The sequence below is a fragment of the Tursiops truncatus genome, chromosome 8 (assembly GCF_011762595.2).
Source record: "Tursiops truncatus isolate mTurTru1 chromosome 8, mTurTru1.mat.Y, whole genome shotgun sequence".
Classification (NCBI taxonomy): domain Eukaryota; kingdom Metazoa; phylum Chordata; class Mammalia; order Artiodactyla; family Delphinidae; genus Tursiops; species Tursiops truncatus.
Genome location: NC_047041.1, coordinates 8,820,798 through 8,837,019, shown reverse-complemented (window position 1 = coordinate 8,837,019; position 16,222 = coordinate 8,820,798). Strand labels below are relative to the sequence as shown.

Below are 16,222 nucleotides of genomic sequence, written 5' to 3'. Positions count from 1 at the left end.
AGCAATATTCAGGACCAGGCCCCGGGGGCGAGTTAGGAAGCGATGAGCGAGCGGGAAGCGCTGTTTGGAGGGGCCTGGCCTGCCACACAGGGCCTCTCCCCGCGGGGCCGGACCCTCCAGGCTCCTTTCCAGGGCTGCTGTGCCGGGCACCCTTCTCTCAGATGCTGGCGGCTTTTGGCTTGGCTTGCCCGCCCAGGGAATGCTCCCACTACCTCCGGCGCTGCCTGGTCTGAGAGGGAGCGGCTGGGTCCCCATCTCACCCCCCTCTGCCTGAAGTCGGGGAGCCCTCCTCTGTGGTGGCTACATACCTGCTGGATGACATTTCGCCCCTTAGTCAGCTGGCATCTGTCTCTCCCGTTTCGACGGGGCTCTTTGGGGGCAGGGAGCTGATTTGTCCTTTATTATTGATCTCCGAGCTAGTAAAGCATCTGGCGTGCAAAACACATTTTATACATGAAGGAAGGGAGCTACTGGCCAGGCTGCCAATCCTGGACTTCCCTGGTAAGCCTCCATCCCTCTGTCAATCCGTTTCTGCAAATGTGAAAAGAGGAGGCGGGATAGAGGGTCTCTGAAGTCCCGTCCAGGTCCAACAGTGCGTGGTTCTGACACCGCCTCAGGGCTGCTCCTCCTGGCTGGCGCTGCCATTGTGCCGAGGTCCCCTGCACCCTGGTGACCCTGCCTTCGTCAGGACGCAGGTTTTCAGTCCTTGCTCTCTGGTGGCAGATGCTGTCCTCTGCCCGCGCTCTTCTCCCTGACACATCCTCAGCCTGCCACTTTCCCAGTCACACAGTTGACAGTTTCCTCCCAAGTTATGCCAGATGACGACTTGTTGGCACAAGAGGATGCATTTGTTCTGCCTGGGCTGCACCTCCTGGGGAGGCTGTGTTTACTCTCCTTTCTGGCCTAGACCCGTCTCCACAAGGGGAATCAAGGGCCTTCTCATTTTCCATCGAAGGAGGGTTGACACGTAGCACATCTCATCCCTTTGCCGTGCGGCCTTTGTCCGGGATGCAGGACCCGGACAAGCTGGCCTCCCTCCTCTGCCTGTAAGCCTGGTGCAGAAATGTTCCTGCTTTCCATGAAACAACAAAAATAACCATCTTTACTTGCACGAGAGAAATAATTTTAACTTTTCAAAACATATCATTATTTTGCTTCGTTTGTATAATATCTCTTATTGCAGGCAAGGCAGGAATAAACATCTTGATTTCTTTGAGGCCCAAAGATTTGTTAGTATTTAGTTTAAGATTTCTCAGAATCTTAGAAATTTCTAGTTGAATGTGAGCCTAGTGAATATCTCCTCCCGTGATTCTTAATCTCTCTGGGGACATGGACAGCCTTAAAAGCTTCATAAAATTTGGAAATCTCTCTAAAGAAAAATGTACACGCAAATACCATTCTGGATAAAGTCTCAAGGGGTTTGTGGACCCCTAAAACCTTAAGATTCCTCTTGCTCTGATCCAGCCACTTGGTTCAGTAGACAAAGAAGTTGAGACCCAGAGAGTGAGGGTGACACACAGAAGGTCAAAGGGACGGGAAAACCAGCACCATCCCCTAGGTTCTGTCTAAAACCCTTTCCAGCACACCATACCGCTCACTGCCGAATCAGACTGGAAGACCAGATCCTCCCCTCTTGTTCTTGGCCTCTGATTCCTTCTCCTTTTAGATTTCCTGCTCACCGTTTTATTGCTGTAGATACATTCCTTGACTGTCTTTCGTTTCAGACTAGAAAGGGGCCCAGGGCTCTCCGTCGCCGCCCACCTCCCACCAGTTCCTTTTCTTTTTCACCCTAAATCGTGTCTCATTTGTCCAGCCTCAGCCCTCTGGAATCATCTTGGCTCAGATGTTTCCATAGGAAAGTTGCCTCCCCTGTTGGCCAACTGGCCTGGGAGCCCCAGTCTCTTGTGTTCCCCCCGCTGTGGCTGCAGAGACTTGGGGTTCCCTGCTCTCTCTGTCTGCCCTGGGTTCCCTTATCCTCTTCTTCAAAATTGTGGTAAAATACACATAACAAACTTTACCGTCTTAACCATTTTTAAATGTACAGTTCAGGGGCATTAAGCACATTCATATTGTTGTACAACCGTCACCGCCATCCGTTTACAAAACCCTTTTATCTTGCAAAACTGATACTCTGTGTCAATTCACTAAAACTCCCCATCTCTTCTCCCCCAACCCCAGGCAACCGCCATTCTCCTTTCTGCCTCTGTAAATTTGACTATTCTCGGTACTTCATGTGAGTGGACTCATACAGTATCTGTCCTTCTGTGACTGGATTACTTCACGTAGCATAATGTTCTCCAGCACATTGCAGCACGTGTCAGAATTTCCTTCCTCTTTTAAGGCCGAACGATATCCCATTTTACATAGAGACCACGTTTTGTTTATCCATCATCCGTCCACGGACACTTAGGTTGCTTCCACCTTTCAGCTCCTGTGAATGATGCTGCTATGAACATGGGGTACAAATTGTCTTTTTGAGTCCCTGCTTTCAATCCTTTGGGGTGTATACCCAGAAGTGAAGGGACGTTTTCTAAGGTGTCTTAATTATTCTCTGCTCTCCATCAAATCTATTTTTATTTTGTTCTTAAACTAACATCGTTTGCGTAACTACTAACCTCACTGGGTCTGCGGCATATGCCACGAAGAGTACTTTCTCAGTGAGCTCTGAGGCTCTTTCCTGTCTCCTCTCTCTAAGATGCCCCTCCCTTCTCAGTCACTTCTGCTCCCAAGCCTGTTGAATTTTTTTCTTATTGCTTATCATCTCTTGACATTGTATAATTGTATTTATAGTTTGTTTCCCCCATTAGAATGCGAGCCCCACGAAAGCAGGGACTTTTCTGTTTCGTTCACTGTTACATCTCTAATGTCAGACACAGTGCTTGGTGCATATGCCTAAGACATAATTATTCAGTTATTATTAACTTAATAATAAATGGAATAAATGGATGATCGAATGAATGAATAAATAAGCAGGGTACTGTTCCTGCCCACAAAGAACTTACGGTCTGGGAGGGAGATAGACATAATAGAACTGTCATATAAGGCAGAATATGGGGGCCTTGAGAAGCATCTGGTTAAGTCCTATGACAGCGGCCAGCAGGGTCGATCCAGAAAGTACCTCTGTGTACTGGGCAGACTAGTCCCTCAACATTGATAAAAAGGCCCAGGCTGTTGAGTAGCTTTAAATTCATTTTCTCATCCATCTCTCCTCAACCTCCCTTTATGATATTATTATCATCAGTTTCCAGGTGAGGAAACCAAGATGGACAGAGGTTAAGGAAATTGCCCGATGCAATGCAGCCAGTAAGTAAGCAGGTTTGCAGTCTGGTCTGGCTGCCTCCGAAGTCCAACCTCTTTTTCTTTCTTATATCAATTATTTTTCTTTTCCTTATTGAGTTTCTTTTCAAAAATTACAGAAGGGGCAGCGCTCTCTGCAACCCGAAACAAGGCAAAGATGTGCTAACAACGGTGGGCCTTCGCGCCCACGTGAACATCCGGGCTGTTCCTTCCACACCACCTCTGTGCTCACACAGACTTATGCACGTGGATGCGCTCAATCTGGAGTTTTGTCCGCTTTTACAAAAATGGAAACACACGGCACACATCAGTCTGCTACTTACTTTTCTTACTTGGAACATTACGGCCATCTCTCACGGCAAAAGATGTAGCTCTAACTCGTTCTTTAGAACGAGTTGTATCAAGAAATTGATACAAGAACAAGAATTTGTATCAAGAAATTGTGTGGAGGGTCGGGATTCCGGAGGCAGGCTGATTTAGACCTGGGCTAGAACCCAGATCAGCCACGACCTAGGGCAGCTTGCCTCACCTCTCTGTGCCTTGATTTCGGAATCTGTTAAATGGGCGAGCTGAAACGGTCTCGAAGTTCTGGAGCAGCGCTGTCCAGTACAGCCGCCTGTGCCAACGGAAAGACCGTCTAGCCGGAGCTCCCAGTACAACAGCCACTAGCCACACAGGGCTGTCGCGCACCTGAAACGCGGCCACTGAGGCTGAATTTTAGATTTTATTTAACTTTCGTTAATTAGAATTTGTATTTAAAAAGCCACATGTGGCTAGTGGCTATCTTGATGGACTCTGCAGCTCCAGAAGATGAAGCTGGTATAATACAGTACCTAGAAAGTGCTCAGCCAGCCCAGTGTCTGGCACATAGTAAGTGCTCAACAAACGTCTGCTATTATTAGGTATCATGTGTCTCACTTTCCGGCCTGCCACACCTGATGGCTCGCAATGACACCTCACACTGGCTGTCCTGGAGTCACCTGGGGAGGCAGGGATGGGGGAAGGTGTTGCTGCTGGCGATGCGTGTCAGTAATGAGCCTGGCACTAAATGTTTCTGGGCTGCTACTTTCCCTGGAGGGTCATGTGAGCGGAGTGGTATGTGGCCTGCTTTGCAAGTGATTAACATGGTGTAAGCAATCTGCATGGAGAGAGAAACCCCTCTGCTGGTATTCCATTATTCTATTAGAGTTTCAGAGCCGGGATTAAGTGGACATGATTTCTTCCTATGGGCCATTAATTTTGTTTTATTGCTGGTCTGACGGCCATTACCCTTTTTGCCAATGCATTCCCCCATTAGGTTTGTACAATTAACAAAATATGTGCTGTTAGGGCTTTGATGGGAACAGTTGGATGGAAATAAAGGGAGGGGACGCAGCCTCCACTGAGTTGGGGGTGAGGAGAGGCTGGACCCTGGGGTGGGGCCTCTTCAGCACCTGCCTGGTAGTCACTGGCATTCCTGGAAAAATCCCTAAGACCTTTGCCGGCTGTCTCCTGACTTGGAATGGAGGAGCTGCCCAGGGGCGTGAGAGAGGGAGGGACCCTTGGTGGGCCTGGCTGGGAACAGCGCAGCTGAGAGTGTGATGAGCCACCTCCGTGCTGTCACCTTGAACCCTCAGCAAGCGGTGTGCGTCAGCCTCCAGGTGCCCCGCCCTGCGACTGAAGCGGCTTCCAGGCGCACCTGTCCTCTCTCTGGGGGGCAAACAGGAGGACCCGTGCCTGATGAAAATGGGGGCCTCTGACACTCAGCGTCATCTGGTGATTGCCACGTGGAAATGCAAGATCAGCGTTGTTAGGCCATCCAAATTTTAGAGAAAACTTAGGAGCCTGGATTTTCAAATGTGAAATGTCCCACTTTTCAGATGTTGGCAGAATTTACAAAAACATCAGACGGGCAAGAGGCCAGCTAGGGGCTGCCAGTGGGTGACCTCTGCCAGCACTGAGCTGTCCTTGGAGGGTTTTGAGGAGGAACAAACATGACGCAATTTGTGTTTCAGGAAGATCCCAGGCCGCGGGAGGTAGTGGGTGGGCAAAAGCGGGGCCAGGCTGGAGGCCAGGAGACCGACTGGGGGCCCAGGGGAGAGAGAAGGAGGCCTGAGGCAGGTCAGCGACGATGGGCCAGGAAGAAGAGCAGGGGTGCTCCCGATGGAGAATAAGCACGTCTCGGGTCTTGGTGTTTTCTCACCTCCAAGGGTGCCCACTTACAGGAACGGGGTCCAGCTTAGAGTCTCGGGCCTGGACGGGGCCTGGGGAGCATGGCTGAGGGACAATTTCCAGGTCCTCTGCCGCTGGGTGCCCAGCACTGCCTGCAGCCCAGGGGGCTGAGGACAGTGGGGAGTCAGCCCTGTTCTTACCAGGCTTTGAGGAAGCCTGCGCGGCACCCTCAGTGCTGGGCGGGTGCGTTCCTCAGAGCCACACATTGAGTGCCAGGTGATCCTCTCAGTATTCGGTTGCCCAGTTGTTGTGTCTTTGAGAGCCTGGTGGCCGGGGTCTGTGATGCTGTCGCCGACAGCCTCACTGGACTAACGTAAACCACGGCGAGCTGTCGTCAGGGGGCGAGGGGAGCAGATGTGGAGCAGAGAGGGGACTCGGGTGATGAGGTGGGAGACGCAGGACACACCGTGGGGGGACGAGTGGCCCTGCAGGCGTTTCCTCCTGGGAGGGTCTATTCAAGTTTTCTTTCTCTTTGGGGAGTTTTGCTCATGTGCCTACAGAGGCTTCTCAGAGATGGGGACCATCCAGAGAGACTCTCGGGGCCTGAGAACAGGTTGTCACGATCTGTCCTCATCCTAAAGGTCTGGCTGGGGTAGTAACAGAGGAGCCTGTCACAGGCAGTGGGATGAATGCAGAAGCCCTCAGGCTTCTTGATTTGTCTCCCTTTTCCCATCCAGACTCTGCTAGCCCCCCTGGGCTGTTAGCCCTCCTAACACTGAAAGACAGCCACAGCAGCCTCATTCGTCGTTATGAATATGTCCCAGGCATTGCACAAAATGCCCTCGGCGCATTATCTCACTTAAAGGCGCTACCCTTATCCCCCTTCTAAAGGTGCGAACCTTGAGGTTCGTAGAGGTTAAAGCTAGGAAAGTGATGGACCCAGGCTTAAACTCAGAACCGTCTGACTCCCGTGTCTTTACTCTTACCCACAATCATATACTGAGCTGTGATATGGGGGTGAGTCTGGGCAGCTTCAGAGATGTATAGATGTCAGATGGAATTTTGGTTTAAGGATCATCTAGTCAAGCACTATCATTTTGCAGCTGAGGAAACTGAGGCAGGGAGTGGTTAAAGTTCCGTGTCCAAGATCACACGGTAAGTGAACGATGGACTCAGGGTGTGAACCCATGACGCCCTTGGTCTAGTGCCTTCTGTGGTCCTTGCTAAGCCCCAGGCTCATCTCTGTTCATCCTTTCAACTTACCTAGGATGCTTCGTGGGAGCTCGCTCAGCTGTCCTTGGGCATGGAGGGTCAAGTTCTAGTGTGCTCCCTCCCGTGGGAAGCTTTCTTCTATACTTCTCCCCACCTCTTAACAATCAGCTCTCTCATTTACCTTTTCATAAATGTCCTCATACTTATAAATGTGAATGCTCAATTCCATTTATGATTCAAGTTTATCTTCATGGTGAGTAAGGTAGGCCTGAGTTTCAATTCTGGTTGCGTTATTGCAGGGCCGCTGTCTGAAGGCCTTTGACATGACCACTTGCCTTCCAGGACTACAGGCTGCTGGCTTTGGAAGGCCCCAAAATATCACGCACGTGGTTCCCCAGCACGTGTCTGCTGGTGCATGGTGAGGAGTGAAAAACAAGGACAATGTGGAGAGGTTGCAGGTGCACATATGTGTGTATATGTGTGTGTGAGAGAGAGATGGACAGTTAGAGACAGAGAGAGATAGAGACAGAAAGAGAGAAGAGACAGAGATGGTGGGGGGGATGCTTTTCATGATGCTCCATTCACTTCAAAGAGTTCAAAAGGTGGTCCTTTTTTTTTTTTAAGGTGGTCTTTTTTTTTTTTTTTTTTTTAAGGTGGTCCTTTTTGCTCTCCTTACTTTTGGGGGTTGAATTACTTTATGAAACGGTGGTGAAAGAAGACACTATTAATGTTTTATCAATATACATGTTTGTCAACCCTCCCAGTCTCACAATGTTTTTTAACATTTTATGGATGGGGGAAGCCAAGTCTGGGAGACCATGCTTTCTGGGGCATCTTCTCACCCAATACAGGATTCCCTTTGCCGTGTTGGGAGCTCACTACCTTCCAAGGAAGCCTAACTCATTGCTGGATGGTGCATAGGACTAGAGAAGTCTTTCCTGTATTGAACTGAGGATTGGCTTCCTCTGATATCTATCAGTTAGCCCTAATTCTACCGTGTATAGCAACGCAGGCTCTCTGTCACATAGTTTCTTCAAATATTTGGAGGACCACCTTGTGGGAAAGAGATTGTTGCTTTAGTCAATAGAATTAGATAGGACCAATGGGTCATATTAGAGAGGGACAAATGAAGGTCCATCTCTAGTTTCTTCTCCCATATCTTCTCTCTCACGGCCTCCTAATAAGGAAAATAACAACAATGACAGCTAAAATGCAATGAGTGCTTATTTTGTGTGAGGTACTGTTCTAAGCGCTTTACGGTATATGAACTCATTAAACCCTCACAGCCAACCTCAGAGGCAGAACCCTCATTAGCCCTATTTTACAGATGAAAAACCGAGGCGCAGGGAAGTTAAGTAACTTGCCCGTGGGCCCACTGCCAGGAAGTGGTGGGACTGGGATGGACACCTGTACAGTCTGCTTACAGAGCTTGTGCTTTTAACTACTAAACTTTTAACTTTAGTTAAAAGAACTAGATGTCTTTGCTCACCTCTCTCTTCTACTCGTCACTGTCAAATTTATTAAAACATGATGCCACAGCTGCATCTAAAAGTAATGTGGATTGATAAGTCTAAAGTGAGGGGACCATTCTCCCCTTGGTTGGCCACCGTATAGCTATTTAGGCAACTAGGATCAATGTAATGGGTTTGGCAGCAACACCTACCCTGGCAGGGCTCTACCTCTGCTTGCATTTAACTCAAATAACCCTTGTCTTTTTTTAAAAAAAAAAACAGGTCGCTCCAATCTGTGATTTTTGCAATTGATTTTTGAATGTAAGAGTAGGGTTTGGTATATTTATTCGTGTCAAATCTTTTTCTACAACTCTGTAAAAAATTAAACTGGATTTGCTTGTGGGCATAGACTGTAATAATATGATGGTTTAGAGGGATGGGATTGTGGGAAATTTTTTAAAATTTTCAAATTTATTTAATTTATGGTTGTCATGAATTTATGGTTGAATTTATGGTTGTCATGAACTCAGAGTTACTCCCTCCTCTAGTCTCTCAGGCGGCCCAGCCCTTGCCTTGTCCCTAGTCACTCCATGCTTTCCCCCGTCACCCTTACTCAGAGTGCTCCCTTTCTTGCAATGCCCTCTCTCTTCTTCCACCAGCCGAATCTTTCCTGACCAGTCCTCCAAGACCCCGGTCAAGGTCTGCCTCCCCCTGAAAACTTCCTTGAAGGCCCCAGCTGTCGCCAACTTCGTTTCTCTGTGGAGAGAGAGTTATGGTCTCTACCACATAGTTCAGCGCTACTTTATGTATGTTCTCGTCTTACTGGGTGATGTTTCATATGATATTCTTATTTCACCACTGACGTGGCGGCACTTTTATTACAGGAGCTGTGGATTTCATTCCTGCTGCACCTGGAGAGTGTAGCCCGTGGAGCAGACACCTGATACATGTGTGCTGGGTTTTTCTTTTTCTTGTTGTTATTGCTTTATCCCAAGAAGAGAATTAAAAGCAGTCATGTTTTCTGATCTTTCCAGTCACGCCCCCATCATTTGTCTCCATGCACATCTCCCTTCTAACCCAATGGGACTCTTCACTTTTACTTGAAAGTGCCCTCCTACAACTGGACTTTCCATAATCCTGCCATAAACCACAGCATCGGTGGTGGCGTTTGCTTGTTTGGGCAGCTCCCCCATACAGATTGCCAGCTTCCCCAAGGGTTGCTCAGCTCCGTCCCCCCGCACGGGGTCTTCCGTCAGACAGGTGGCATCAGCAAATGATCATTGCCTTGGTCAGCTCAGCGCTCTCCACAGCCATGAGCCTCTTTTTCTCTGGGGAAAGGGATGAAACTCGCAAGAAATCCTGTCTCTCCGTCCTGGTTAATCCTCTAAACAACCGTCGTTTTGCACCAGGAGCTCTTTGCTCAGGAAACTCCCCCCACTCAGCAATGGGGACACAGGGCTGCCAGCCCTGGCTGTGCTCCGGAGCAGGACCCACTTCTGAGTTTACCCCCATCCGATCTTGGCGCTCGCTCCCAGCAGAATCATACACAGTCTATAAAGATGTTTTCTTTCGCTGACAGGTTGACTCTGGAGCAGGACTCTGAGGCTTGCCGTCCTCCATGCCGCTCACCAGAAAAGGGACTGTGAACTGTGAGTAACTCTGATTGGCATTTTCCATGCTGACTCAGTAAGGTTATGGGTTAAAGACCAGCCCTGAACCCGATCTTTCACAGCCATGCATTGTGTGAGAGACGCGCTGTGTCTCAATGAGCTGGTCAGAATGTGAAATACAGTGGACCTCTAATTAGATGAGGTCCGAATGTGACGAAGAGGCCCTGTAACATGACATCCTATTTAATTAGACTGTATTGATTGTGCGTTAAGGTGGACATGATGTGTTATGCGTGTCATGAGTGTTGGAGAGGGAAGCTCTAGAGGTTGCAAGGGCAGGCTAAGCTTCGGAGGCCGGGAGAGGAGGACCTGGGCCAAGTTCATAGCTCGCGCTTGCTTTTATGTCTGGTTGTTTCTGGAGAGACACGAGGGAGGAAAAAGGAGGTACTGCTGGTCACCTCCCTTCCATCAGCACAGGAGCTGCTCCCCGCCTTATCCGTCTGTGTATTTCCTCATATTGGTTCTCCCACTTAGCATAAGGCTTCCCACCTGTAGGCCCTGGCCTAAGTCCAGTCTGCTCGTTGCGACCTCCTTCGGTGATCCAGCTAGAAGTGATTTCTCCCTCTTCTGAGATGCTGCGCCTCATCCTTCTGCTGGGCATCCCTCTGCCCGCGCTTCGCTGTGTGCCCTGAGCGAGGCTGTGAGCTCCTGGAGGCTAGTCTGGGATCCCCTGCTCCTTGTTTCCCCTCTGCACCCTCCACCAAGGCGCCGCTCAGGCAATGTCAGCTGGAAGGGCTGGCCTGGGGCTGCACAGCTTCCCTACCCTGCTTCGGGGGCTCCCGGGGGCTGAGCGGTTGCGACTTTGATAGTACATTGGCTCCCAACCAGTCCACGGAATTTTAAATGATTAAACGTTATCAGCGCACATCTTCACCTCTGTGTAAAAATAGATTGACTGTAATGAGCATTTGAATAAATCATAAGAATGGCCGCCCTGCGATCGTCTAACATCCTGCCGATGGCTGCCCGGTGAGTGAGCAGGGCGCCGGCCCTCCGCCTAATGGCCTGCGCGGCAGTGCTGGTGCCTCTGTGATTGACAGGGCGCGGCTCCCAGGGCATCCCCTTTCCGCCCGGCTCGGAGTGGTCGATCCCCAGACACCGGGCCGGGGAAGGGTGCCTCCCTCCATCCTGTTCCAGGAAAGCCTACCTAGGAGATGGGACCGGGGTGGGGGGAGCCAGAGTAGGAAGATAATGACCTTTGCGAGAATCGATGTCTCCTCGCACCGGAGGTTAGAGGGACCTCATCAGTCAAGTCAGTATGAGAGGAGCAAGCCGAGCGTGAAGCTTCCTGAGACCGGGATACGTGTAGGGGAAATAAGTCTGCACGTTCCGTCCCTGTCCCCGAGAACAGCCGGGCTCCTGGCCCCGGGCCCGCCCACACCAGGGGGACCTCCCTCGTAGGGACACTCTGGGACCCGCACAGAGGAACGGGGAAGAGTGGGGATCTTCAGGTCCTGGGACTCTGAAAGGGGAAGATTCAAAGGATCTTCCTGGGAGTATTTTTTGCTAAGGAGGAGCCTGCCTTTTGCAGGGGGAGGAAGAAAAGGTGGGACGGGACCTGCGGAGGAGGGAACAGTCTGCAAGTCTGAAGTGAGGGCTGGATTTGAGAGGGAAACAGCAAACATTCTAATTTAATTCAAGCGGTGTTCCAGTTATTATGGCTGTGTAACAAACCACCCCAAGACATAGTGACTTAACACCGTTCATTATGCTCCTTCATTCTGTGAGTCAGGAGTTCAAACAGGGCACAGTGGGGAGATTGCCTCTGAGCCACAGGCCTGGGGTCTCTGCTGGGGCAGAAGCTGGGTGCCGGAATCATCTGGAGGCCCGTTCGCTCATCCCTCTGGGGGTGGATACCAGCTGTTGGCTGAGGCGCTAGCTGGGGCTGTCCGCCAGGTCCACGTGCCCTTCCCACGTGGCCTGGACATCTTCATGGCGTGGATCGACGGGGCTGCACTGCCCAAGCCCGGCAGCATCACGTTCACACGTTGCCCTGGTTGGGGGCAGGCAGAAAGGCCCACCTGGGTTTAGAGAAGGGGACATGGACACTGCCCCTGCAGCCACGTCTCAAAGCAGGAGTATCCACAGCACATCAGATGAAGAGTGTGTTTGGGGGTACTATGTTGTAGCAGCCGTCTCTGGGGAGCACTACTCAGGCCTGGCCCAGCACAGCCTCATCTACTCCCGAGGCAGCTAAGGAAACCTGCCGCCAAGAACCAGACTGTCTAAACCCACCCAATGTCTGGCTTTAAAGGCACCGCCCCCCACAGCCAGGCTAGGCTCCGCCCCCAGGGGGGCATTCCCCGAGGACACGCTGGTGTTAGGAGGCCCTGCAGTTTGTACCACAGCGCTCCCCAACCTTTCTGGCACCAGGAACTGGTTTCGTGGAAGACAGTTTCCCCGGATCGGGAGGGTGGGGGTGGGGGTGGGGGAGGGGAGGGATGCTTCAGGCGGTAATGCGAGCCATGCTGAGCGGCAGATGAAGCTTGCTAGCTCGCCGCTCACCTCCTGCTGTGCAGCCCGGTTCCTAACCGGCTGCGGACCCCTGCGCTACGTTATAGTCCTTCTCTGCAAGAATGGGTCCAGTTTGCAACCCACAGCTTGAAGTGCCAGGTCTGGAGAGGGCCTTAGACCTGTGACAAGGACTCCACAAGCCTTGAGCCCTTCATTCCCAGGCATAGCTCCCACACCCTCCACTCCCTGGCCTTCCGGGCTGGGGGAGGCTTCAGCCAAAGATCAGACCGAAGGGGCCGTTGGGTCTGTCAGGGTGTGCAGGGGGCGTGGGCTATGCGGGCAGCCCTTCCTCCGTGATCGTCGTGTCCTTTCCTCTCCATGCTTCCTCTCTGCCACACACACTGTAACCTGTGGAGGCGGGGCCTTTGAGGACCAGGCTCCAGTTCCTTTGCCGTTTTCCTGACCCGGGTGCAGCTAAGTTTTGGAAGAGAATCTGAGTACCCTGGATGCCTTGTTGTGACTTAAGGGGATAGAAACAAAACTCAAGCAACCACAGGGTGGGAGCAGAACCAGTTGGTTTTTCCAAAGGGCCAAGATAGGAGAATGGCTAATGGTGAAAGGGAAGGGGCAGGGAAGAGAGGGGCAAAGGGGCTTGGTTTTGATGAAAAGTTTTGCTGGGAGAGTCTCGGAGTCTTCCACAAGTCGACTTAATATTAATAGTAATGACTCGTTTGTTGAGCACTTACTACATGGTAGACACTCTGCTCAGCACGTGATGTGCATGTTCTTATTGAAACCCTCGCACTGTTTTATGAGACACTGTTACTATCTTGGTATTACATACAGAAAGGGAGCAGAGGCTCAGAGACAAGAGAGGTACCATAGTCAGTGACACAGTAAGTTAGTCACAGAGTTGAAATCGAACTTATGACTCTATCCTAGAGACTTAGTCACTTCATTATGCGGCCCCAAGAATCTCAAGTTTACTCTCCTGTAACAGGGGATGTCTGATGACATCACCTCCAATGTTACCCTCAGTTCTAAGATTTTAAATGTTCAGAAAAGATTCTGGGAACTGACTTAGACACCTCTAAAGTGGAGGCCGGCTTTGTGGAAATGGGTCTATGTGAAAGCACGGAATGATTTCCTGTTCTCTCCTTTCCCCTCTTGTGAAACTTAGGTCAGGAAACCAATGTTTAATTTGGGCAGGTGAAGGAAACAGATAAAAACCTAAAAGATCATTTGTATTTTCAAGGCTTCAACTTGGTGGGGAAAAACATTGGGTCTGAAGTCCAAAGCTGGGGTTTGAGTCTCAGCCCCATGACTTAGAACCTCTGTGGTTCTGCATACATCTCTTTGGTCTTCAGATTCCTTGTCTCTAGAATGGAAATGGGATTGTACACCCTTCCCAGGACGGCTGTGAGGACTAAATGAAATCCAGCACGTGCGAGCTCTAGAGCCATTCCTGGTACACAATATGTATACAGTAATGGTTCAGCCATCCACTCACCCAGTACGTTAGGAAAAAGTAGAGACGGAAAGACTGTTCCTCTCCGTTGCTGCTGACAGAGATGGTCTAGCATCTTTCCTTTAACTGTACTCTCCATAAAAGTTCACTCATGAACTATTGATATTTTAATAATACACATTAGCATCTTGCCCTTTGACAGATGAATATTGAATGAGCAATAAAGAGGCAAAAAAGTAACCAGGTACATGGCTGCGGGGAAACTGGAATCATGAGTGGTTGTTGGAGGGAAGGCCCCTTTCTAGGGACCTTGTGACTCACCTCTCTCTCCAGTGGCCCCTAGGAAACAGCTCTTAAAAGGAGCTCAGAATCCGGTCCAGCCCAGCCCAGTCAGGGCAGGATTTGTCCCCGGTTTTCCTTCACTTGGCTGGAGGGGACTTGGGAGAAGACAGAAAAAGGTCATGAAAGAGCTGCTGAAGGCCTGGACTTTTCACCCTCGTGTGAAATACCTGGCATCTCCCCTTCCCTTTGCGGAAGGTGCAGGCTTCTTCCCCGCATACTCTCTTCTGCTCCGTAAATTAAAAGTCTGCAGACCGAGTGCCCTCAAGAAATCAGGCAACAAGCTTAGAAATAACTCAAACCACTTCCGCCCCCTCTCCGTCCTCCGCCCGCCAGGTCTTGGTGGGGCCTGTGCGTGGGGTGCGTGTGTGAAGGCTTATGAGACAGAATTTCCTGCCTTTGCAGCTCCTGCTGCAGCCCCGCTGCCACAGCCTCCATTTTTTCGTGGCCTCCATCTGGCCTGGGAGTCCTTGAGTGTGCGGAGAGCAGTGACAGGGGCTCTTCGTTGGTCCGGCTTAATGGGTGTGATTTAATGACATTTGTGGCAGATTCAGATTTATACGGCTTTCTGAGCTGCAAATCTGCTTTCTAAATGTAGATTTTTTGTGGAGTGGTAAAAAAATAATGGCTGTTCTGTGATTCCTGCCTCCCGAGCTAGGAGATTGCAATTTACATTATGCAAATAGACATTATGCAATCAGGCACTTTAGCAGGAATGTGGCGGCAGAGAGGCCGCTGATGAGAGAGAGGTCTGCAGCCCCAACTGGAGGGGCCCTGGAAGAGCCGAGATGACGTGGGAGGGGGTGGGGCGGGCGGAGGGGCCCGGGTCTGTTCCGCTGGCCCAGAGATGAGTGCTTCCGGGGGCTGCCAAAGCAACTCTCTCAATTAATGGCTTTGTTTAATCATACCCCCTGTCCAGAGGACTATTGTCTTACGGATAATTTCGTTTGCCTAACGAGATTTTGCTAATTAAATCTCCTTTCAGTTGGTGTGACCGTGACTGCAGGAGAGGGGCTATTTGGAGTCTTCTCCATAAACCTTTCTGGAGAGGAACAGGGAAGGGGGGCCGGGAGGGAGGGGAGGAGAGGAAGGAGGGGAGGGAGAACCTTCCCTGCTAAGCAGGCCTCGGGAAGCTTCCAGCAGGGCTTGGAGCTACGTACGAGGTGGCTGCCACCACCCACCTGGCCTTTCTCTCCAGTTCTCTGGAAATGCAGGTACCCATCAATCTTTATCCAGCCTGAGGGGTTCCCCCCGCTTTACGCTTCCTCTGTGGCTCCTGTGGCCTCCACCATTACCCTTCTCAAGTCCTTCCCAGATCCCCAGAGCTTCTTCGGGATTTCCAGGCACTGCTCCCAGCAGCTCTGGCTGTGGGTGGTGGCAGTGGTGATGCAGGAACGCTCCCCTGGCCTTCACTGTTAGCCAGCCAGCCTGGCTCTTCAGAGAAGAAAAATTGCTCCCAAATTGGCCATTTCTCCAGCGATAATTGCGTGAATCAAAGAGGAGAAGACCTTGTCAAATTCATGTATCATCAGACTGAGCCAGGGCTAGCCTCCTGTATGTGGAGGAGCCTAGCGCCATGCCAGCAATAGCTGGAGCCTAATTAATGCTCTTGTGAGCGTGTGCCCTTGTCACGCCTGTGCTCCTCCATCCCCAGGGGTTCTTCACTGTCTGCGGCTTCCTTGGCCTGGCTGCCCAGGGGCCTCACGGCTCAGCCCTGTCTGCTTTTCCTGCTTCATCTCCTGCCCGCCTCATAGCTCCCTCCTCCCTGTTACTTACAGACACTCCTATTCCTGGTACCCAAATATACCAGGTTGCTCAGTTCCCCCCAAATACTCTGTATCACTTCACACCTCAGTGCCTTTGCACTTGCTGTTCCCTCTGCCTGGAATCTCCTCGTCCTGAATAGCCCCTGTGCCTCCTGCAATACCCAGCTCACATATCTCCTCTCTGACTACTGCTCACGGCGCTTCCTGCCTTTCCTGAAACACTGCTGTCCTCCCTCATCCTGTGCGTTGTCAAAGCACCTCAAACATATGTATCTATCTATCCAGGTTAAGAACTGAATCTTATTCTTCTCCTAATCCCAGTACCTAGAATCATCCCTGGCCACAAGAGGCCCCCTGCAAGTTTGGTTTGGTTGAATGAAAAAATGAAGGAATGAACCAAGGGGCAGGGGGTGG

The 16,222-nt window shown here is 50.8% G+C and overlaps 1 protein-coding gene across 3 annotated transcripts in view; it reads left to right on the top strand.

Moving 5' to 3' along the window:
• The window catches only part of PKNOX2 (PBX/knotted 1 homeobox 2), a 254,297-nt gene that overhangs the window by 59,658 nt on the left and 178,417 nt on the right, over window positions 1-16,222 (top strand). For all 3 annotated transcript variants that reach the window (XM_073808010.1, XM_073808011.1, XM_033861842.2), the window contains exon 2: window positions 9,691-9,760. The gene's annotated coding sequence lies outside the window, so the exon portion shown is untranslated. The remainder of the gene's footprint in view (window positions 1-9,690; window positions 9,761-16,222) is intronic.